Source organism: Vigna unguiculata, chromosome 7, assembly GCF_004118075.2.
Source record: "Vigna unguiculata cultivar IT97K-499-35 chromosome 7, ASM411807v1, whole genome shotgun sequence".
Lineage (NCBI taxonomy): Eukaryota > Viridiplantae > Streptophyta > Magnoliopsida > Fabales > Fabaceae > Vigna > Vigna unguiculata.
This window is the reverse complement of record NC_040285.1, coordinates 4824762-4846928: the sequence shown is the minus strand read 5'-3', so window position 1 is coordinate 4846928 and position 22167 is coordinate 4824762.

The window sequence follows — 22167 nt, the reverse complement described above, 5'->3', positions numbered from 1 at the left end:
CCTGTTCCACCTTCTGCACCTTCACATGGTTGCAGCACTCCATCTTGTCCACCTTCAAATGTTGTTAACAACATTAAAAGCAAAGGATTTCATGTTCTTCCGAAAGGACCTGTTCCACCTACTGCACCTTCACATGGTTGCAGCACTCCACCTTGTCCACCTTCAAATGTTGATAACAACATTAAAAACAAAGGATTTCATGTTCTTCCCAAAGGACCCGTTCCACCTTCTGGACCTTCACGTCCATGCACCCATCCACCTTGTGGAAATAGAGTCAACTAATTCACTATAACAGTGATATTATTGCACCAACTCAACATCTTCTTTAGATACAAATGTGTGACTTTGTTTTCATTCTCCAAAATCAATAAGGGAAGATCAAGATACACATTTGTAATAAAACAATTGAATAATGTTAATATTAAATAATTTAATATTTTCATACTGAATCACACCCTTTAATCACTAACTCCTTAATTTTTCTTTTTATCTTTTGTTCCATTGAATTAAATTAAATTAAAATAATGTGTACCCGTGCGGCTCAAGAGTTTGGGAGGTTTGAAGCAAACTTAAAAAATGAGGCTCTTTATTTAAATTTTATTTTTTGAACTTTTTTTTATTCAAAACTATTTATTATTTTGTCGTAATTAATTTCATTTAAAAGTTTTTTCAATTGATAATATGGCTAATTCATTTAATCTTTATTGGGATATTGTTATCTTAAATAAGTTTTTATTATCTTTAGCTTGTGCAACTTCTGAGGAATGAAACAACTGACACAGGAAATTGTTAACATCCTCCTCTTCACTACTTCTCTTTCTCTGTTATTGTTTTGACCTAAATTTATATTGTTATTATCTTATTCATTCAAAGAGTAGTCACATATATTTTCTAATTTATTTTGATATTATTGTTATAATATTTTATTAAAGCTACTTGATTCATTATTATTATTATTATTATTATTATTATTATTATTAATGTCAATGTTCAAACTACATTTAAGTAACACATATGCTTCGATTATTGAAAGTGAAAAGTGAATGATTTCTTGTTGTCGTTGTTGTCATCTTATGCGAATAGTTCAAAATTCACTAATACTTGTATTTTTCATGTACATCAATATCAAAATCAATTAATAAATTTTAAAAATACATTAGATGGACAATAGAAAAAGCATAGAAGATAATTTGTATTTATATAACTTTAAGAGAACATTTATTGAAAGAGTAAAACCAAAACATATAATCTTTATTAATAGTATACATACAATATATATATATATATATATATATATATATATATATATATATATATATATATATATATATATATATATATATATAATTTTGAACTTTTTTCTTTTGACTATGTATTAGATCTAATAACTTTGGAGTGTAGAATTATGGTTGGCATAACACATTTTAAATGTTTGAAAATGTTTCAACTAATAGTATAAACCTGCTAAGAGGGGATGTTGAAACACATTATTTTTATATAATACATGTATTTACTTTTTTTTTTGTGATAATAAGAAATTGTAAAATTAATTTTATTATTATTGTACATTATTATAATTAGAAAATCAAATATAAATAATTTTTATGATTTTATTGTAAATAATTTTTTTTGTACGCCGTTTTATAATTATAAAATATTTAAATTTAAAAAATATTAAATTGAGAAAAACAATTAAATTTAAAGAAGTAGTCATTTAAGGAGTAAAATTAATAAAATAATTTTAATTGTTAAAAAATATTTAAAAGAGTAAATTTGAAAACTAATTATGGACATCAAAAATATTTCCCTTTATATGTATATATAAACAAGTATATATAAAAGTAAAGATGTTTAAAATTTAAGTATTTATAATGATACAATTTAAATATGTAATATATTTAATAAAAGTATATGAATACATTGTATTTAATGAATACTTTACATTTAAAGTTATAGTATAAAGTACATTCACTAAAGTATATTAGTTATTGTATTTTTAAAAATATAATATATTTATAGGAAAAGAAATTGATTGATAACAATATATTATTAATAAAGTTTATTAATTTAGCTTAAGAAATGTGATTTTTATATTTTTTTTACGTTATCGATTAATTATTAAATAAAAGAAGTTAAAACTTTGAATTTATATTATTATTAATATTGAAAACATATGTGTTTTGTATATTTGTGTTTAGTATAGTAGAAGAGTTATTATTATAACTTTTATTAAACTAAAAAATACAATTAAATTAATTTTTATAAAAATATAACTACGGAAGCGAATAATTTTATATTCGTGTGTTTTTTTATTATGAGATTCTTGTATGTAACTTATTTTTTTAATCTTTTAAATAATGAATTTTTAAATTAAAATAATTATCTTATCAATCGTTTTTTATTTTTATTAATTTTTCTTTATAACCGAATTCAAACTAAAATAAATACTTATAATAAAGAAATTTAAAAATTATTTATTTTAATTTTTATAATTATAAAATTATATTGATTATTTTTATCATAAAAAAGTGAATATACATTCTAGTCATGCATATGTTTTCACTATTGAAAGTGAATGATTTTTTTTCTAATGCAGAATCTTCAAAAATTCGTTGGTATTTATATTTTTAATATTTGATATTTGTATTTTTAATATGCATTAAAATTAGTGTCAATTAACATATTTAAACACACGATAGTGTGATCATTGATATTATTATATTTGATTTTATTTACTTTTTATGTTTAATTATTATTTTATTTTTGGATTTTGTTTGATATTTTAGATTTTATTCGATAAAAATGGATAAAGATTATATTAAATGAAGAATTCAAAATAATACATTACACCAAAGTCACCTTAATAAAGAAATTAGCTAATCTTAGACATACCGAAGACAAAACTATAATATTGATGTTAAAATTTGAATGTTTTCATAATGTCCTTCTACCTTTAAGTGTATGTTTTTTTACCTATGTATTAGATATAATAATAATAATAATAATAATAATAATAATAATAATAATAATAATAATAATAAAATAAGAAGCAATAAATACATCTAATAAAAAACATTAACTAATAACAATCAATAAATAATATATTAAATAAATATATTTGGTCTTAATGTACATGAGATTTGAATGTTTCTTTACATTAATAAAAAGAATATTCTATATTAAATGAGTATACCTCTTAAGATACTATAAAAGTTAGAATTGGGCTTCTGATTTTCTCATCTAGAAATCCAAAATGGCCACTACCTTAATTCCATTTCTTCTACTCATTGTTGTTTCAAATATAGTGATAGCAAATGCTACATTTGAATCGAATGAGGATAATAATGTGGTCATAGATTCTGCACAACAACGTCTTATTACCAACATTAAAAACAAAAGATTTCATGTTCTTCCGAAAGGACCTGTTCCACCTTCTGCACCTTCACATGGTTGCAGCACTCCACCTTGTCCACCTTCAAATGTTGTTAACAACATTAAAAGCAAAGGATTTCATGTTCTTCCCAAAGGACCTGTTCCACCTTCTGCACCTTCACATGGTTGCAGCACTCCACCTTGTCCACCTTCAAATGCTGTTAACAACATTAAAAGCAAAGGATTTCATGTTCTTCCGAAAGGACCTGTTCCACCTTCTGCACCTTCACATGGTTGCAGCACTCCACCTTGTCCACCTTCAAATGTTGATAACAACATTAAAAACAAAGGATTTCATGTTCTTCCCAAAGGACCCGTTCCACCTTCTGGACCTTCACGTCCATGCACCCATCCACCTTGTGGAAATAGAGTCAACTAATTCACTATAACAGTGATATTATTGCACCAACTCAACATCTTCTTTAGATACAAATGTGTGACTTTGTTTTCATTCTCCAAAATCAATAAGGGAGGATCAAGATACCTATTTGTAATAAAACAATTGAATAATGTTAATATTAAATAATTAATATTTTCATAGTGAATCACACCCTTTAATCACTAACTCTTTAATTTTTCTTTTTATCTTTTGTTCCATTGAATTAAATTAAATTAAAATAATGTGTACCGGGGCGGCTCAAGAATTTGGGAGGTCTAAAGCAAAGTTAAAAAATGAAACTTTTTATTTAAATTTTATTTTTCGAACTTTTTTTGATGCAAAACTATTTTTTATATTGTCATAATTAATTTCATTTAACATTTTTTTTCAATTGATAATATGGCTAATTCATTTAATCTTTATTGGGATATTGTTATCTTAAATAAGTTTTTATTATCTTTAGCTTATGAAACTTCTTAGGGCTGAAACAACTGACACGGGGAATTATTAACATCCTCTTCCTCATTACTTCTCTTTCTCTATTGTTGTTTTGACCTAAATTTATATAGTTATTATCTTGTTCATTCAAAGAGCAGTCACATCTATTTTCTAATTTATTTTTCTTATCTATTTTTATAAATTTATTCATATCTCCTTTGTGATGTATTTAATGTCTCAATTCTTCTCTTTTTTTGGATTTCTCAATAGCCTAATTCAAATCTTCTAGTTGATATATCTATATATTTTTATATGAAATAAAAAATTATAATATATAAAATACTACTAAAGATAAATATATAAAACGAATGAATTAAAACAATAAAATCTGGTTTTGGTTGTCAAGGAAGTAAACTTGATCCTATACTTGTAGTATCTTGAAGTGTGAAACCTCTTTTTTCTTCTCAAGTCTCAACTTTTTTACAAATTTACAAAGTTTATTTTAAGATTAATCATTTATAAAAATAATTAAAAAGAATTATTGTTTTCGATAGTAAGTGGACAAGATATATGAGAAAGAAAACTCTTGAAACCCATCAATCAAAAAGTACCAAAAAATAAAATAGGGCAGAAGAAACGCATTTATAATTCTAATACAAATCCAAAACAAAATAAAAATAACAGCAACACAAATAGAAAGAAAAAACGTACTAATCAGAAATGAGAATGAAAATACTGGTACACATGGACAACATGAGATTCAAGATGAGGAGATTCAAGGGATGTATTATGTTAAAACCAAAAAAAAAAGACTCTTAGAAGAGAAGTAATTAAGGAGAGACAACAGAAGTCAAAGAGAGATAAATGAAGAAAATATAATACAAATTGATTATAAGAGAATATAGATATCTCTACTCATTCTCCTTTTCTAAACACAATTATAATTTACTAAAAAAGTTTTAACTTATTAATTATCATTTTTAATACCAATAAAAATTATCAGATAATTATAATTTAATTAAATTTTATTTTCAAACATAAACTTATAATTAATTTAATAGAGTTATATTAGTAATAAAACATTTATTTGGCGCCTTTTTTTCATAAACATAATTTTATAATTAATTTAATAGAGGTATATTGGTACTAAAAAAATTTTTAAAGGTCTTTTTTCTTAAAGATAATTTTATAATTAATTTAATAAAAAATATTAGTATTAAAAAAAAGTTGAGGTCTTCTTTTGTTAGAGGCATAAAGCAGTGCTTTACTCACTTAAAACGAGCGCTCTACTTGCTTTACCTTTGAGCTAACCCTGAATATGTAATATTCACAGTAATGGCTTTTTAAATTAAAATAAGTCTCGTTTTTTCTTCACTCCTTCACATTCCTATCACATGAAACCTATTTATAAACCAAAATTTTGTAAAGTAATCATTGCATTAAATGTAATACATGTGCATTATGTCATCTTATCTCATCTTTCCATCATCATCTATTTCATTCATCCATTTGCAAGCCATGCATGTGCCAAGTAATGAATGCATGCATTAAATGAAATGTTATCATGTATTAAGATAAGATTTCTTTCATTAATGAATAGTTATATCTCTTTCTCTAGCTTTTCTTTCTTTCCTTTTTTTTATATAATTTTTTTTATTACTAAGTTATAATATTTTATTAAAGCTACTTGATTTATTATTATTATTATTAATGTTCAACCTATATTTAGATAAAATATGAAACATTAAAAATAGAACATTTTCTAAATCTTATTTTTAAAGATGAGGATAAAATAAATATTATAGTTATTTAAAAGTAGGGATATTACATCATTCAGGGAACATTGGTGCTCAATGTGGGGTCGATAACGAGGTTTTAAGATGAACCATCAGTCTCGTAAGCCCTCCATTGGGGATATACAATAATTGTTAGACTTTGATTGTATGGCTTATGTTCCTACTATGCTCAATAGTCTCACGTTGCTTAGGAGTTGACGTCAAAGGTAGTTTAAATACTCCTTCATGCTTTCACCCACTAAGGCACCAATGTTTTTTATCCCAACTCTAGCAGCATTGTTAGGATAAATCACTGTGATCTCAAGGTATTGTCTGCTTTGGAGCATGAAGCTCCGTTCAATTTTGTCTTTAAAGGGCACCTTAAAAGGTGAAAGGAGGAAGAAGTATTTAAATTACCTTGGTTCTCAATTCCTAAACGATGCGAGACTATGGATGTGGTAGGATAGTTTATAATCTGGATTGATAAATTTATAAAATGTAAATAGCTCATATAAGTCATTGAATCCGAATTATGTTGGTTTATGCCTTTTAGTAGTGTAAATATGCTAAACTAGGATGATGCAACACATTCTTTTCATATAATACTAGCATAAACACATGCGTTATTGAGCCTATGTGTATCTATTGTTTAAACATATATGATATTATAATATCATTAAGTTAGTATACAAAAATAAATTTATATTTATTAAAAACAAAGTGAAATAAATGTATTTATTAAAAATAAAATGGAAATAAATGTTAATGAATAAAATATATTAAAAAAATAACAGTTAGAATAGTTTTATAGAAAAAATGTAAAATCATTATTAGTATTTAAAAAATAATAATAAGTAATATTGGACACAAAAGAGGAAATCTTCTTTATATATAACTAGCGAAAACACGTGTTGTCGCGCCTGTGTGTTTGCATTTTTAAATTTTCATATAAATTAGAGTTAAGATCAATAAAGAAAATATAATTAATTTTTAAAATATTTGTTAAATGTAAAATTAGAAAAATAAAATATGCACACAAAAGTGTTATAAAATAAAGCTAATAATAGATAATAAGAGAGAGAAGAAGAAAAGGCAAACCAGAGAATGAGAGAATGGGGAGCAACTTTTCTTTGTATTATTACTGATAGGAAGAATCTTATTTATAGATACAACATGTTAACCCATAAAGAATACAAATCAAATAATTAATACGAAATATTCACATAAAGAGTAACGAATCATATGAGTATCAGTCATATGAGTATCTGTATTAAATCAATGGACAACCATTAATTCATAAACTCCCCTTTGGGTGTCCATTGATAAAAGAATGTGTCTCGTTAAAACCTTACTAGGAAAAACCCTTTGGGATAAAAACCTAGTGAAGGAACAAAAGTACATCATTCTATGTAATAATGTTCTTTGCATCTTCTATTTCTCCCCCTCATGTAAACTTACATCATTAAGATGACAGAGTCCAATTTTTTGAACCAATTACTTAAAAGTTCTCCTTGGCAAAGACTTTGTAAATAAATTGGCTAGATTTTCACATGACCGAACCTTTTGGATCTCTACATCACCATTTCTTTGAAGATCATGAGTGAAAAAGAATTTTGGAAGAATATTTTTTGTTTTGTCTCCTTTAATATATTCTTCTTTCAATTGAGCAATACATGCACTATTGTCTTCATATATGGTTGTTGATTTCATTTTACCCGAGGATAAACCACAAATTTGTCGCACATGTTGAATTATAGATCTTAACCAAACACATAGACAACTTGCCTCATGTAATGCTAAAATTTCTGCATGATTTGACGATGTTGCTGTTATTGTTTGTTTCACAGACTGTCATGAAATCGATGTGCCACCATATGTGAACAAATGTCCTATTTGTGATCGACCATTATGAGGATCTGATAAATAACATGCATTTGCATAACCAGTTAGATCTGATTTTGAATCATTTGGGTAAAATAAGCCCATATTCATAGTGCCCTTAAAGTAATGAAGTATTTGTTTTACTCCATTTCAATGTCTTCTTGTAGGAACATTAACCTTCTTTAACACCTAATTAAGTGATCAATTGAGGGAGAAAGGGAGGGTTTTTGGAGCTGCCAAAGGAAAGGGTTGTAAGGAGAGACTATTCTGGATTTTTGGATTGGAAGCAAGCTCGGAAGGAGACAAGGGTTGGATTGTTTTGTGGTGCACAAGAGCTTTAAAAACATTCCAAAACTAAGCAAAGGAATCCAGGTTAGGCGAGCTGGACTTCATTATTTTTACTTGTGTTGTTAATATTGCATGATTGAATAATTGGATGCATTAATTGTGATAAAACTGTGCAAATTCACGTTTTTGGAAATTTTCTAGAAACTGCCTGGCGGGCCTTCAAAGCTGCCAACCGATTCATACCTTGTTTGTCTGTTTCTGGCTTCCAGACGAGGAACCGCCTGGCGGTACGAGCCTGACCGCCAGGCGACACATGGATGTTAACCAAATTTCTGGGTTTTTGAATGAAGGGCTTGGCGGAGATGATCTAACCGCCAGGCGACGCGAGCCTGTTTGGCTCACTTTCGATGTTTTTGGGGTTCTTGAAGAACTTAAACGAAGAGAAATGGAATGCGTATATCTATGGATTGTGGAGTATTAAGAATTATTATAATTTTGCAGTAGTTGGATAATAATTGGGAAAAATTGTATGAATGTGAATTTTTGGGTTGATGAATTGGAAATTTCATAGTCACACTAGATTAAGTGGTAAAAGTAGTGGAATTCGGTATATGGAGGAGCCTTATGAAGGAATAGTGAATACAAACATGTGAATGTAGCCTATTGGATTGTAAATCGAGTGGAATCAGAATTGTAGGGATTGGAATAAGGTTCGCAGGTGTTCAGAAAATTTTTGGGTTCCTGGAATAGCAGGAACCGCTTGACAACACCCAATTGGCCGCCAGGCGCCATAGCAATGATCCATGGTACTCTGATTCACGAAAAATGTTTTTTTCATATTTTTCGCAAAATAGGAACCACCCGGTGATAGTATAGTCCCACCAGACACCACCTTCCTCGTTTTTGGGCGCTAGGCGCCACCAATTTTTTTGGTTCGTGCAGTTTTCGTAAAACTGCATTTTCCGGTTCGTTAACCGTCCATTTTAGATGAAATTTTGACAGGTGGTCCATAACATGTGGTTCTTCACTCTGAGCGGTGGAGATTTGATTTGGATGTTAGGAGTTAGAGATATACGTTGCTCAAGATTGCTGATTTAGGAGTCTTTAAAATAAATGAATAAGCTCTTGATAATTCCAAGTAACTTATAATGAAGCATGATTGGGTTATGAGGTAAGTCTGTATCAATTTGAATGTTCCTTTGGGTTTGTAACATGTGGAGAATTGGTTATTGATGAAGGCATGTGTGTCAATATTAATTACATTGGTGCATAGGATTATGTGCTTAAATCGTTAGAGTGGTTCTGCTTATATTTGTTTGAGCATGCGTTATTCATAAGTTAGAATTAAATGCTAGCATGGTTTAAAAGGGGGAATATATATATATATATATATATATATATATATATATATATATATATATATATATATATATATGTATATAAGAAATGTGAATGGTTTGTTTTTACTTGTTCTGGGTGCTGAAAAACCAGTACTGCACAAGTATTGGTGTAGCGCCTGGCGGTGGTGTTTGACCGCCAAGCGATGACTACAAAACCAGTAGAGAATTGGAGCGTGTTGCGCCTGGCGATAACGGTTGTCCCGCCAGACGATACTTGTGGAAGCAGTAATATTAGAGGCACTTGACGCCTGGTGGCACGTGTGCCCCGTCAGGCGGTCTGGAAGCCTTTTGCGCCTGGCGATTCGTATGCAGCGCCAGGCGATTTTTGATGAAGCAGACATTGTGTTTTGCTTGCTTTGGATGTGCGTGGTCTACGAGGCTTTGGGCAATATCTCAAGGGTCAGATGCTAGAGTATTCCTAGAGTTGTGGCTCAGGATGGAGGGTAACACGAGCATTCTTTGAGTTGTGGCTCGGAATAGTGAGTATTCTCGTATGCGTTCTACAAGTGGTGGCTTGTAGGTTGGATAATAACGATAGCTTGAGATTATCAACCAAAGACGTAGAACATGGATTACATGGTGGTGGCCATGTGATATGAGATCAAAGGATGAGGATCCTTGGATTGTGTGTGTTTTGTTTTATAAATTAATACATATGTTTTATTCTGTTAGCTCACCCTATCTGCTTGTGTTTGGCGATGATCGTGTACGCGGTACACGGGAGTAGTCGATGTTGCAGGTGGATCTAGTGAGGCATAGAGCCAGAGCGGGGCTAATCTTGGGAGATTTTTTATCATAGCTTTTATGTAGTTTTATGATTTCAAATAAATTGTAATTATGGATATTACTGGACTTTTGGATAATTATGATCTTACTCATACTTATGGATTTTGGTTTATTATTGAAAGTAATAAAAATACTAAATTTTCCGTGTTTTAGGAAATGAAGTTTTATTAATTGACATTAAATTATTATTTCTTTATTTAATTAATTAAATTCATAATATCCGGTCGGGATGTTACATTTGGTATCAGAGCAATGGTTTTCAAAAGATTTTTGGGGTCTATAGGGAGTGAGCTTATTGTGTTCCGCTTACGAGTCAGTATGTTCATTCTTTTATGTTAAACCTTTTGTTGCATAGTCATGACTTAAGCTGTGTGGTTTAATCTAGCTAAAATGTGGGGTGCACAAGCTTTGGCAAACAAGAGAAGATGGGATAATACTAGGGCAGATGAGATTGCACATGCGATTCATCGGATGGTGGACGCGATGTAGCCTAATGCAGTGTAATCCAGTGCTAGAGTCGCACCTACTCGTGCCGTGACTATGGAAGACTTCATCAGGCACAGGCCAGCTAAGTTCACTGGTAAGGCCACTCCTAGGGATGTTAAAAAAATTCGTACCCGCGGGTATCCGCGGATTAAACCCACACGGGTAGGAAACAGATATTAAAAATGGATACCCGCTACCCGCGGGTACGGGTATTTTTGATACCCGCATGTTAATGGGGCAGGTACGGATATCATAGTATCCGTACCCGTGGATACCCATACCCGCTAAACTTTATATATATATATATATATATATATATATATATATATATATATATATATATATATATATATATATATATATTAGTAAAAAACATTATGAGCCTTCCAAGCCGCCAAGCAATTCATACCCTGTTTGTCTATTTATGGGTTCCAGACGAGGAACCGCCTGGCGATACGAGCCTGACCACCAGGCGACACATGGATGCTAACCAAATTTTTGGGTTTTTGAATGAAGGGCCTGGCAGAGATGATCTAACCGCCAGGCGACGCGAGCCTGTTTGGCTCAATTTCGATGTTTTTGGGGTTCTGGAACGAAGTTAAACGAGAAGAAATGGAATGTGTATATGTATGGATTGTGAAGTATTAAGAATCATTATAATTCTGCAGTAGTTGGATAATAATTGGGGAAAATTGTATGAATGTGAATTTTTGGGTTGATGAATTGGGGATTTCATAGTCGCACTAGATTAAGTGGTAAAGGTAGTGGAATTTGGTTTATGAAGGAATAGTGAATACAAACACGTGAATGCAGCCTATTGGATTGTAAATCAAGTGGAATCAGAATTGTAGGGGTTGGAATAAGGTTCGCAGGTGTTGAGAAAATTTCTGGGTACCTGGAACAGCAGGAACCGCTTGGCGGCAAGTAATTGGTCGTCAGGCGCCATAGTAGTGATGCATGGTGCTCTGATTCACGAAAAATAATGTTTTCGTATTTTCGCGGAACAGGAACCGCTCGGCAGTAGTATAGTCCCGCCAGGCGCCACCTTCCTTAACTTTCAATGAATTTTGGAATTAGTCAATTTCGAAACTTTGGATCCATTTAGTCATTCATCTTTCAAAATACGTAGATTTAGTCCTTTGAATCAAATTTTATTAGATTTATTTGATGTTTCGTACGCATTTAAAGATTGTATTTGAGTTTTTTATACTGTTTGAGACATTTTTGTTGTAGTATTAAGTCAAATACTATTATGAAATGTGCTTGAAATATCAAATAAATCTAATAAAATTTGATTAAAATGACTAAATTCACGTATTTTGAAAGATGAAAGACTAAATTAGTCCAAAGTTTTAAAATGGACTAATTCCAAAATTCACTAAAAATTAAGGGACTAAAAACATACGTAATCCTATATTTATATATATATATATATATGTCTAACGGTTGCTCTGATATCTGAAGTGGTAATCCATATCTTAGTAATTTAATAATACACTAATATATGAAATTACATCGAAAATAATTACATATCATATAAGTAAAATAAGCGAATATTATATAAATTATACATTGATATTGTATATAGTTATTGAAATCTTATTTAAAAGTAAACTATTTCATTTTATAAGTTGTATTTTTTAAGAAAATATTTAACATAAAATAATGTCATTCATGATATATATATATATATATATATATATATATATATATATATATATATATATATATATATATATATATATATATATATATATTTAAATTAATTTATTATTAAAATTATTTATAAAAATAATGAATAAAATATATTGTCATAGATGTGCATGTGAGCATACATATATTTATCTAATAATTTATGTGTATAAATATAGTTTGAACTGTGAACTATAGCATAAGAAAAGTGAAATTATGGTACAAATATTAATTACTTATCAAGACCCGTATTATATGTATAAACTGTTATGAAATATATAGACGTCCATTGAGTTGTTAGCAGTTACCTATGATTCATTGTTATTGATGTTGTCATTAGTGTTGTAACCATTGAGTTGTATTTCTTAGGTTACCTTTTGTATATATAAATAGAGACTTCTCCTATTGATAAATTACACACAGAAAATGAGTCTCTACTCTCTATTCTCTTTCTCTCAATTGTTTTATATCTTTCTCTCAATTATTTTCTCTCAATTATTTTATAACACGTTATCAGCACAAAGGCTATCCAACTGAATTAGTGGAGATATTTTCTCTTTAAGGACAATGCTCTGCCACTGCGTACCTCAGTCCAGGCTCTTTCTAACCCTTTCCTTATTGACAATTTTATCTTATATTCTTATTTTTTGGTAATAAAAAAATTATTTGACTTTATCAAGTTTCATCTGTCTTGTTATTATTATTTTTATTGTGATTATTTTAATTATTGTCTATATTAATTTTATAGTTTCATAAATAAAATTTGATTATTATCAATATTTTATGAGTTAGTTTAAAAAAAAGTCAAACCTTACAAAATTTGAATTTATGACTTTTGATATTATAAGAAAATATTATTCATATTCTTAAGTATCAGAGACTGAAATACATCTAGATGTGATGAGTCTTGATGATGCTCTAAAAAAAGGGAAGAAAGAAATAAAGCATCTGAGCAATAATTTGCTCTTATAACAATAATATCGTGAAAAAATTATTTCACAAATATTCTCAAATTATTTATGCTTTCTTGTGGTTAAACAAAACAATGAGTTTTTGATGAAAAATCATGAGACCAAATTGGTTATGCTTGATTCCCAAAAGTGAACGGAGCAACATCCATGAGAGTAAATTGGTTATGCTTCATTCCCAGAAGTGAATGCAGCAACATCTGATGCATATTTTTGTAATCATAAAGGAAATTTCAAAGAGAAATTTTGTCATCAGAAGTGGAATGGTAGTATGAAAATGAGAAAAGAAGAAGATGAAAACAATGACAAATAATATGAAAATATAATTTATCACTACGGTGGTAAAGACCATTTGGGTCATACTTGTCTTACATAAAATCATCCTAAAAAACAGGGATAAGAACATAGAAACACACTTTGTGTTTATAAAATATGGATGTCACTCATCTTGATATTGTTGTTTTTCTGAGCTAAACTAAATGGAAGTATTAAGAACTTTATTTTATAAAATTGCAGAAGAGGTTTTTATGTGACAATACAAAATATAGTTTTATATATTAAATTATTTTTATTATAATTTAATTGAAGGTGAATTCTCTATGACATTATTACTATATAAAATATGCATGTTTGATGTTGGTTATCTATAAGTAAGAATCAATATTTTCTTTTATATTATGCAATGCACATGTGAAATTAGTGTATAATGAACATTTATTATTATATATAGTAATTGTTATAAAAATGTGAACGTATAATATTGATATTTTCTAATATTGGATGACATATGAATAAAATTATTAAACTTGAATTGGTATTATGTAGAGAATATGCATGATAATTGAAAAGTCTTTCCTAAAAAAATATATATATAATGTCCCATGATAGAAATGGAAATGTTGAATTTTATTAATTTCATCTTTTTTAAATGTTGAATACAAAAAGTCATCATTTGTGCCTTTACGTGCACAAATTAAATGAAAAAATATAGATTTATGGTGCATTAATTGATTGAAATTGAATTAGAGTATGTAACTGAATTTGTACAGTTAATTGACGTAACAAGGGACAATGAAGTAACTTTTAAATAAAAGTAAATGAAAAGGACCATGTATTTTTTGGAGTGGAAAATTTAGGTTTTGGAGGGTAATAAATCTGAACTTGATTAGTATTAAAATATAATGGGTAAATTAAGGTTGCATTAAATGATATATTAAAATAAAAACATTTTTTTTGTAAGAATGTGAAGAGTTTTGATATGGATTTGTGGTTCTAATTTTATTATAATATACATATATAAAGGTTCAAAGATTTTTGATATGATATTTTATACTTTTACTTTTATTTGATAATATATGACTTGCGGAGTTGATTAATTTTGGATGGTACCTGCAACAAATTGAGGTTATTAAGTTCATTAAAATTTAAAATTTAATTTATATATATATATATATATATATATATATATATATATATGATCATTTTGATATGTAGTAATATTGGATAGACTAAATATATTGTGTTTTGCTGATAGTGCAAGAATTAAACTCTCAATATTATTAATTTATTTTTCTCATGTTTGGTTATTTGAGAAGTCAATATTAGCATGATTTTTATATCACAAGTAATGTTTTAAAGGCTCCAGAAGAGCTACTACACTTCTATAAAGAAGTCTAATAGAAACTTATTAAGTTCTAAAGATATTTGTCTAAATAGATATCATATTGAGACAAAAAATGAAGGAGATATGAAATATATTTATATCAATGGACTTGGGTTGAATAAAAAAAAAGTGTATTGGAGAAATTATCAATCTTCTCTTATGGTTTGCACTACACGTGTATTAGTACAATTGAAATGATATCATTATAAACCAGAAATTTACGAATCAAAAAGGAATTCCTTGTTTGGCATGATCAATTGGGTCATCCTAGATCTATCATGATGCGAAAAAAATAGTTGAAAACTCTTGTGGACACCCACTTAAGAGTCAAAAATTTCTTCAATCCAATGATTTCTCATGTAATACATGTTTACAAGGAAAGTTGATAATAAGACCATCATCAGAAAACTTTAGAAATGAGTCAATCTCATCTTTTGGAATGAATACAGGGTGATTTTGTGGTCCAATGCACCCATCATGTGGATCATTTAGATATTTCATGGTTTAATTGATGCATCAACTAAATGGTCACATGTTTGTTTATTATCAACTTGCAATCAAGCATTTGCAAAGTATTAGCACAATTAGTTAAGTTAAGAGATCACTTCCAAAATTATCCGTTTAAGAAAATTTGTCTTGATAATGTTGGTGAATTTACATCTTATATTTTTCATGAGTGTTGTATGTCAATGGGAATTGTTGTTGAACATCTAGTAGAACATATGTTCATGCTCAAAATGGACTTGTAGAATTATGAATAAAACGTCTAAAGTTTGTTGCAAGACCATTACTTATGAGAGCTAATCTTCCAATGATTACTTGGAGATATGTAATTTTACATGCTACAGGATTGATTCGCATCAAGCCAACAAGTTATCATAATTATTCTATTATGCAGTTAGTTTTTGGTCAGTAACCTAATTGTCTCATTTAAGAATTTTTGTATATGATCGAATTTCCCCACCAAAAAGGACTATGATGAGTCTTTAGAGATGATTGAGAATATATGTTAGATAGGAGACATATTTATAGTTTGATTTATCAACTGTTATTTTTGATGAATAAGTTTTTTCAACATTAGGGGGAGAAAGAAAACATTTGGAAAAGGATATTGGTTGGAATGAATTATCATTATCTCTCGTGATCCTCATACAAAAGAATGTGAACTCGAAATTCAAATGATAATTCATTCACAAATTAGTCAATCAATTATCAGATGTTTTTTACTGACACAAATAGGGTAATTAAATCACATATACCAACTGCTAAATGCTCCAAATATAAGTGATATTTATTCATAACACGATTGAAGTGTGGTAAGCCTATTGGTTCCAAAGATAAAAATTCTCGAATGAGAAAATGAGCTAAAAAGACAAGATGACCTAATCGAGGAGGTGTAAATCATAAAATTCATTTGACATAATTAATAATTTGATTCTAAAAGAACCTTGGTTCCAGAAGAACCACATGTACATGAAATTGTTGAAAATGATGAGATCTCAATAAATTATATCATGAATAATATAATATGGAACCAAAGTCAACGTTGACGATGTTTTAGCATATAATATAACGATGAATGTTATGAGTAACAATGAAGATCAAGATTGTCGACAAATAAATGATTGGCCAAATGGAAAGATGAAATAGAAGCAAAATTAGATTTGCTTGTTAAATAAAAGATTTTTGGACCTGTAGTCCGCACACATGAAGGTGTAAAACTCATTGAGTACAAATGAATTTTTGCGCAAAACAATATTGTAAAGAATGATAATTATATGAAAATCCCTGAATGATTTAATTTACCCAATAATGCAAATTCTAAAGTGGATTATTCAATAAAATTGAACCTGTTGTATTTTATATAATTTTATTATATAAAATTATTATTCCCTATTATTATAGTGCATTAACATTAATTAATAAATAATATTATTTGTAAATATCAATTATATTGCACAATTATTATTAATTTATGTATAATATATATTGGGTTTCTGATGAACGATCTGTGATGGGTTGGATTGTTCAATGAACGGTCTGTGATGAACTTAAGTATTCAGGAACTTGTTGAGAGGTCCCTGGTCTCTGCCGGTAAGGATATAAAACTGATACCCATTAATCAGTTTTGTATTATGACGTAAAATTATACTCAGATACGAGATACATTTTAGAATAACCTACCAGAAAGAGAACAATATGGTCTCAACACACTTACAGAAAGATGGATCTTTTTATTGATTTCATGTGTTCTACAAGTGCTAATTTTTCATCTACTCTCTCAATAACGAGGTACGCTTCCGCGTTTTTGTTTGTTTAAGTATTGAGAACTGTTCAATTAATTTAGGCTTTATGCTTTATATGATTGATCTTTGTGATTCATAATCTAACAATCCCTTTTGTATGGATTAAAGCAATCAAGATGTATAATTGTCCTTGTAAGTACTTGTTGAAAGATCGAAAAATGAATTTGTCATAATTGTTGTTTATGCATATAACATAAACATCGTTGGAACTCCTAATGAGTTCACAAAGGTAATTGATTGCTTAAAGAAAGAATTTGAGATGAAAGATTTTGGAAGTACAAAGTTTTGTTTAAGATTACAAATTGAGTATTTAAATACAAGTGTTTTTGTTCATCAAGGTTTATATAATGAAGGTGCTTAAAAAGTTCTATATGGACAAGTTATACATTTTTACACTTCAATTGTGAGGTTGCTAGATGTTGATAAATGTCCTTTTAGACCTAACAATGATGAAGAACTTCTTGGTTAAGAAATACCATATTTTTAATGTTATAAAGCACTAATGTATTTTGCTTATTATATTCGATTTGATATAGTATTTGTTATAAATTTGTTAAGCAAGATATAATTATTCACCTACAAGACATTGAATTAGTGTAAAACATATATTTCGTTACCTTAAGGGTACTTTGAATATAGCTTATTTTATCCAAATGATTCAAAATCAAATGAGTTATGTATATGCAGGTTATTTATCTGATCCTCACAACAATTGATCACAAACAAGATTCTTCTTCACAAGTTAGGGCTCCGACATCTTAAAGATGAAAGTTTACATGAGGGGGAGAAATAGAAGATATGATGAATAATATTATATTGAAGAATGAAGAATGATGTACTCTTTTTCCTTAACTAGGTTTTTATCCCAAAGGGTTTTTCCTAATAAGGTTTTAACGAGGCACATTTTCTGATCAATGGACACCTAAGGGGAGTGTTATGAAATATATAGATGTCCATTGAGTTGCTAGCAGTTACCTATGATTGATTGCTATTGATGTTGTCATTAGTGTTGTAACCATTGAGTTGTATCCCTTGGGTTACCTTTTGTATCTAAAAATAGGGACTTCTCCTATTAATAAATTACACACAGAAAATCAGTCCCTACTCTCTATTCTCTTTCTCTCAATTGTTTTATATCTTTCTCTCAATTATTTTATAACATAAACCAATTATACCTTCCATTTTTTCACTTACATTCTTTACTTCTCTCCATGACGTGGCTTAATGTGGATTATTAATTAATGTACCACTATCTTTTCTTTTGAACAAATTAATGATTCATACTAAATCATGTCAGAAAGTAAAACATGAGAGTCAAAAAATAGGAGTTAAAAGTATAATTTTCTTATATGTTATTATATATGATTGTATGTAATAAATGTCCTGACACATAAAAAAATTTGTCATGCCATGTAATAAGGTTTAAAATTAAATGACATACGTAAACACATACGCATACACATGAAACCCGCATACGCCATACGAAAGCATAACATAAGAAAGAAACAAACACATAAAGTCAAATCATCACAATAAAACCATGCATTCACACAAAGCACTATTTTATTCTTTGGTTTCCTTATTTATATGCAATTATTTTCGTATTCATGGTCAGGATGAAAAAAATATTCGTACTCATGGATATTTATGGATAAAATTTATTGTAGATAGTTAGTATCTGTGGGTAATAAGTACCCACAGGTAGCGAATAATTTAATACCTATTCATTAACGGGTCGGGGTCAGATATCATACTATCCGTACCCATGGGTATCCGTGACCCGTTAAGAAAATGAAATTATATTTTTATCCTTAAGTTTTACGTTATTAAGTTACTCATGCCTTGTCTGCTGAGTTTTTTTTTTCTTTTCGCTCTTTGTTGTTGTCAAATGCCAGAGAAGTATTTCTCCTCTCTGATTGAGGCAAATCAAAATGTTGGCCTTGACGTTCTGACTCTCAGCAAGTTTGAGTTCGAAGTTGAGTTGTTGGCATTCCGATATTGGAGTTCGAAGTTCGAAGTCAAAGTTGATGGTGGGCTTGTGGTAGTTTTTGCCTTGAGGTTTAAATCCTGACGTAGAGGGGCGACAAGGCTTTTGTTTCACTCTAAGTTGTGAGAAATGACGAAGAAGATGGATTGAGACGAAGGTGGGGATATTGTCGGTGGTGCTCGGGAGTGGCACGAGCAGAGGCGTATTACAATGATAGGTTGTGTTGTTTGGTTCTCGCGGCAACTCCTACGGTGGTGACAAGCGTTTCAGACGTCTCTCATTGTCATGGGGCATGTGGTGGCGGAACCTGCTGCTAGATTCATGATGACTCGCAGACCAAGGGAAACCCTAATTGCCTTTGTGAGGGAGAAGAGGAGAGAGTTAAGTCTAGGCAAGTTTTTACTCGTCACACCCCTCATTTTACTATCTACACTAGTTTTCATTATATGTTGGGTTGTTTAAGTTTTTTCTGCACCTCTATTTATTTTTCTTATTTGTAATTTAATGTGGATCTTATAAAAATTTATTTAAAAAATATTTGTGGGTATCCAACGGGTAACCGTGGGTTGAAAAAAATCTGCGAATTTTTTTAATATAGGTATCCAGCGGGTAATGGGACGGGTAACATGTGCAGTTTTTTCAACGAGCCAGGTAGCGGGGTAAGCACTATCCATACCTGACCCGACCCATTGTCATCCTTGTCCACCACTCTACCAATATAAATATTTATTATATTTAGGGTTAAATATATTTTTGGTCTCTTAACTTTCGGTATAAATTAGAAACAGTCCCTCCTTGAAACTTTGGACTAATTTAATCCCTCAACTTTGGAAATGCGTGTATTTAGTCCTTTTAATCAAAATTTGTTAAGTTTATTTGACGTTTGAAACGCATTTCATGATACTATTTGAGTTGTTTACATCGTTTAACTCATTTTCGCTTCAATGTTTACTTAGAAACACGTTTAAAACATCAAATAAACTTAACAAAATTTGGTTAAAAGGACTAAATTCACCAATTTATTAAAGATGAAGAACTAAATTGGTCCAAAGTTTTGAAAAGAGACTAATTTCAATTTTCACTAAAAATTAAGGGACCAAAAATATATTTAACCCTATATTTATGAATCGATACTTCAATTTACCAATAACTTGGTGTAATTTCATCATCCTCACTTGAGTGGTAAAATGCCATACTTTAGGACTTGGCCAATCTTGGGCTTTAGAGGGTTTAAACCACAAGCTGCTTCTTCCTACACCCCTTATTCTCTTCCTGCAGCCCCTAAATTAACATATTTCCTTTTTACCCTTATAAATTTATAATAAATAAGAGAAATTAATCTTCAGGTCACTTTCTTCGTTCAACCGTTTCCTCCAAACCTTTCTTCACCTTCGTTCTCAGGCTTCCTTCAGTCTTCGTTCACTTTCGGTGGTTTACCATTGAAGCTTTTTAAGTTTTTTGCCATATCGCAACACGTTCTTCATCGATTGAATAGAGGTATATGACTCTAGTTTTTGTTTTCATGTTATATGTGGGGTCTTCGGTGGAGATGAGGTGTAAGGTGATTTGGGATTTTAAGTAAGTTCCAAATTTTGGAATCCAAAATGTATCACCAGATTGAGAAAAAAATGTTTCAAAATCTAAATAACATATAAAATAATAAAAATATAATAATATTATATATATAATAGTATTAAAGATTAAAGATAATATATTGTTTAAATTGTTAACATTAAAAAAAATTAAAATCATATAAAATGTCTATATAGTCATTTAATCAATTGACAATAAAAATTTTATAAAGTCGTTACATTATTATATAAAGTTATTAATATTAAAAAATAACTAAAATTAATAACAACATAGTAGATGAGAATTTTAACAGTTTTCAAACATATTTCCAGATTGTAATCCATACATAATCTACTTAAAATCTCAAAGGCTGCACACTCCACTCCCATGGGAAGATATGATTTTAGGGGAGTGCAGGAGAAAAATTGGAAGTGCAGAAAGAAGGTGCCCAAATCACCTACGGTGTTAGCTGATTTCATTCCTGCACCCCATAATTGCTATCTGCTCCTCTACGATACTAGGAAAAGATTAAAACATCTTTTGTTAGTACACCCCACTCTCACCAAACATGCATTTTATTTTTGTCCTTTTCTTGCATGGGAGAAGAAGTTGGTAAAGAGGAAAAGGTCAGACCGTTGGAATAGAGAAAAATCACAATATTTTTTTTTTAATTTTCATATACGTTTATTGAAAGTAAGAAATTTTACGAGTTTAGTTCTTTTGGAAATTTCTAATTACATTTTTGAAGTAAGAAAATAATAATTTATCTCTTAAACAGATAATAGCATTTTAAGTATAAATTATATGAGAAAAACTCCTATTATTTAGGTTTATGATATTGGATGGTGTTAATAATTGTTGTGAAATATAAATAATTTGGGAGAAAGAAGCGAGGCCATCAGAGAGTACTGGCAAGGCAGACCTGACCATCCAATCCTTGTAGACAAGCTTCTGCCTCTTAACCACCGATCAAAGTAAAACCTTTTCAAACCATAGAGACTTGTCAAATCACGTTAATGAATATATTCATAATAATAATAATAATATTATTATTATTAATCGCATTTCATAATTTTATTTTATTTTTTACTATAATTATTTGTTAAAATTTTAA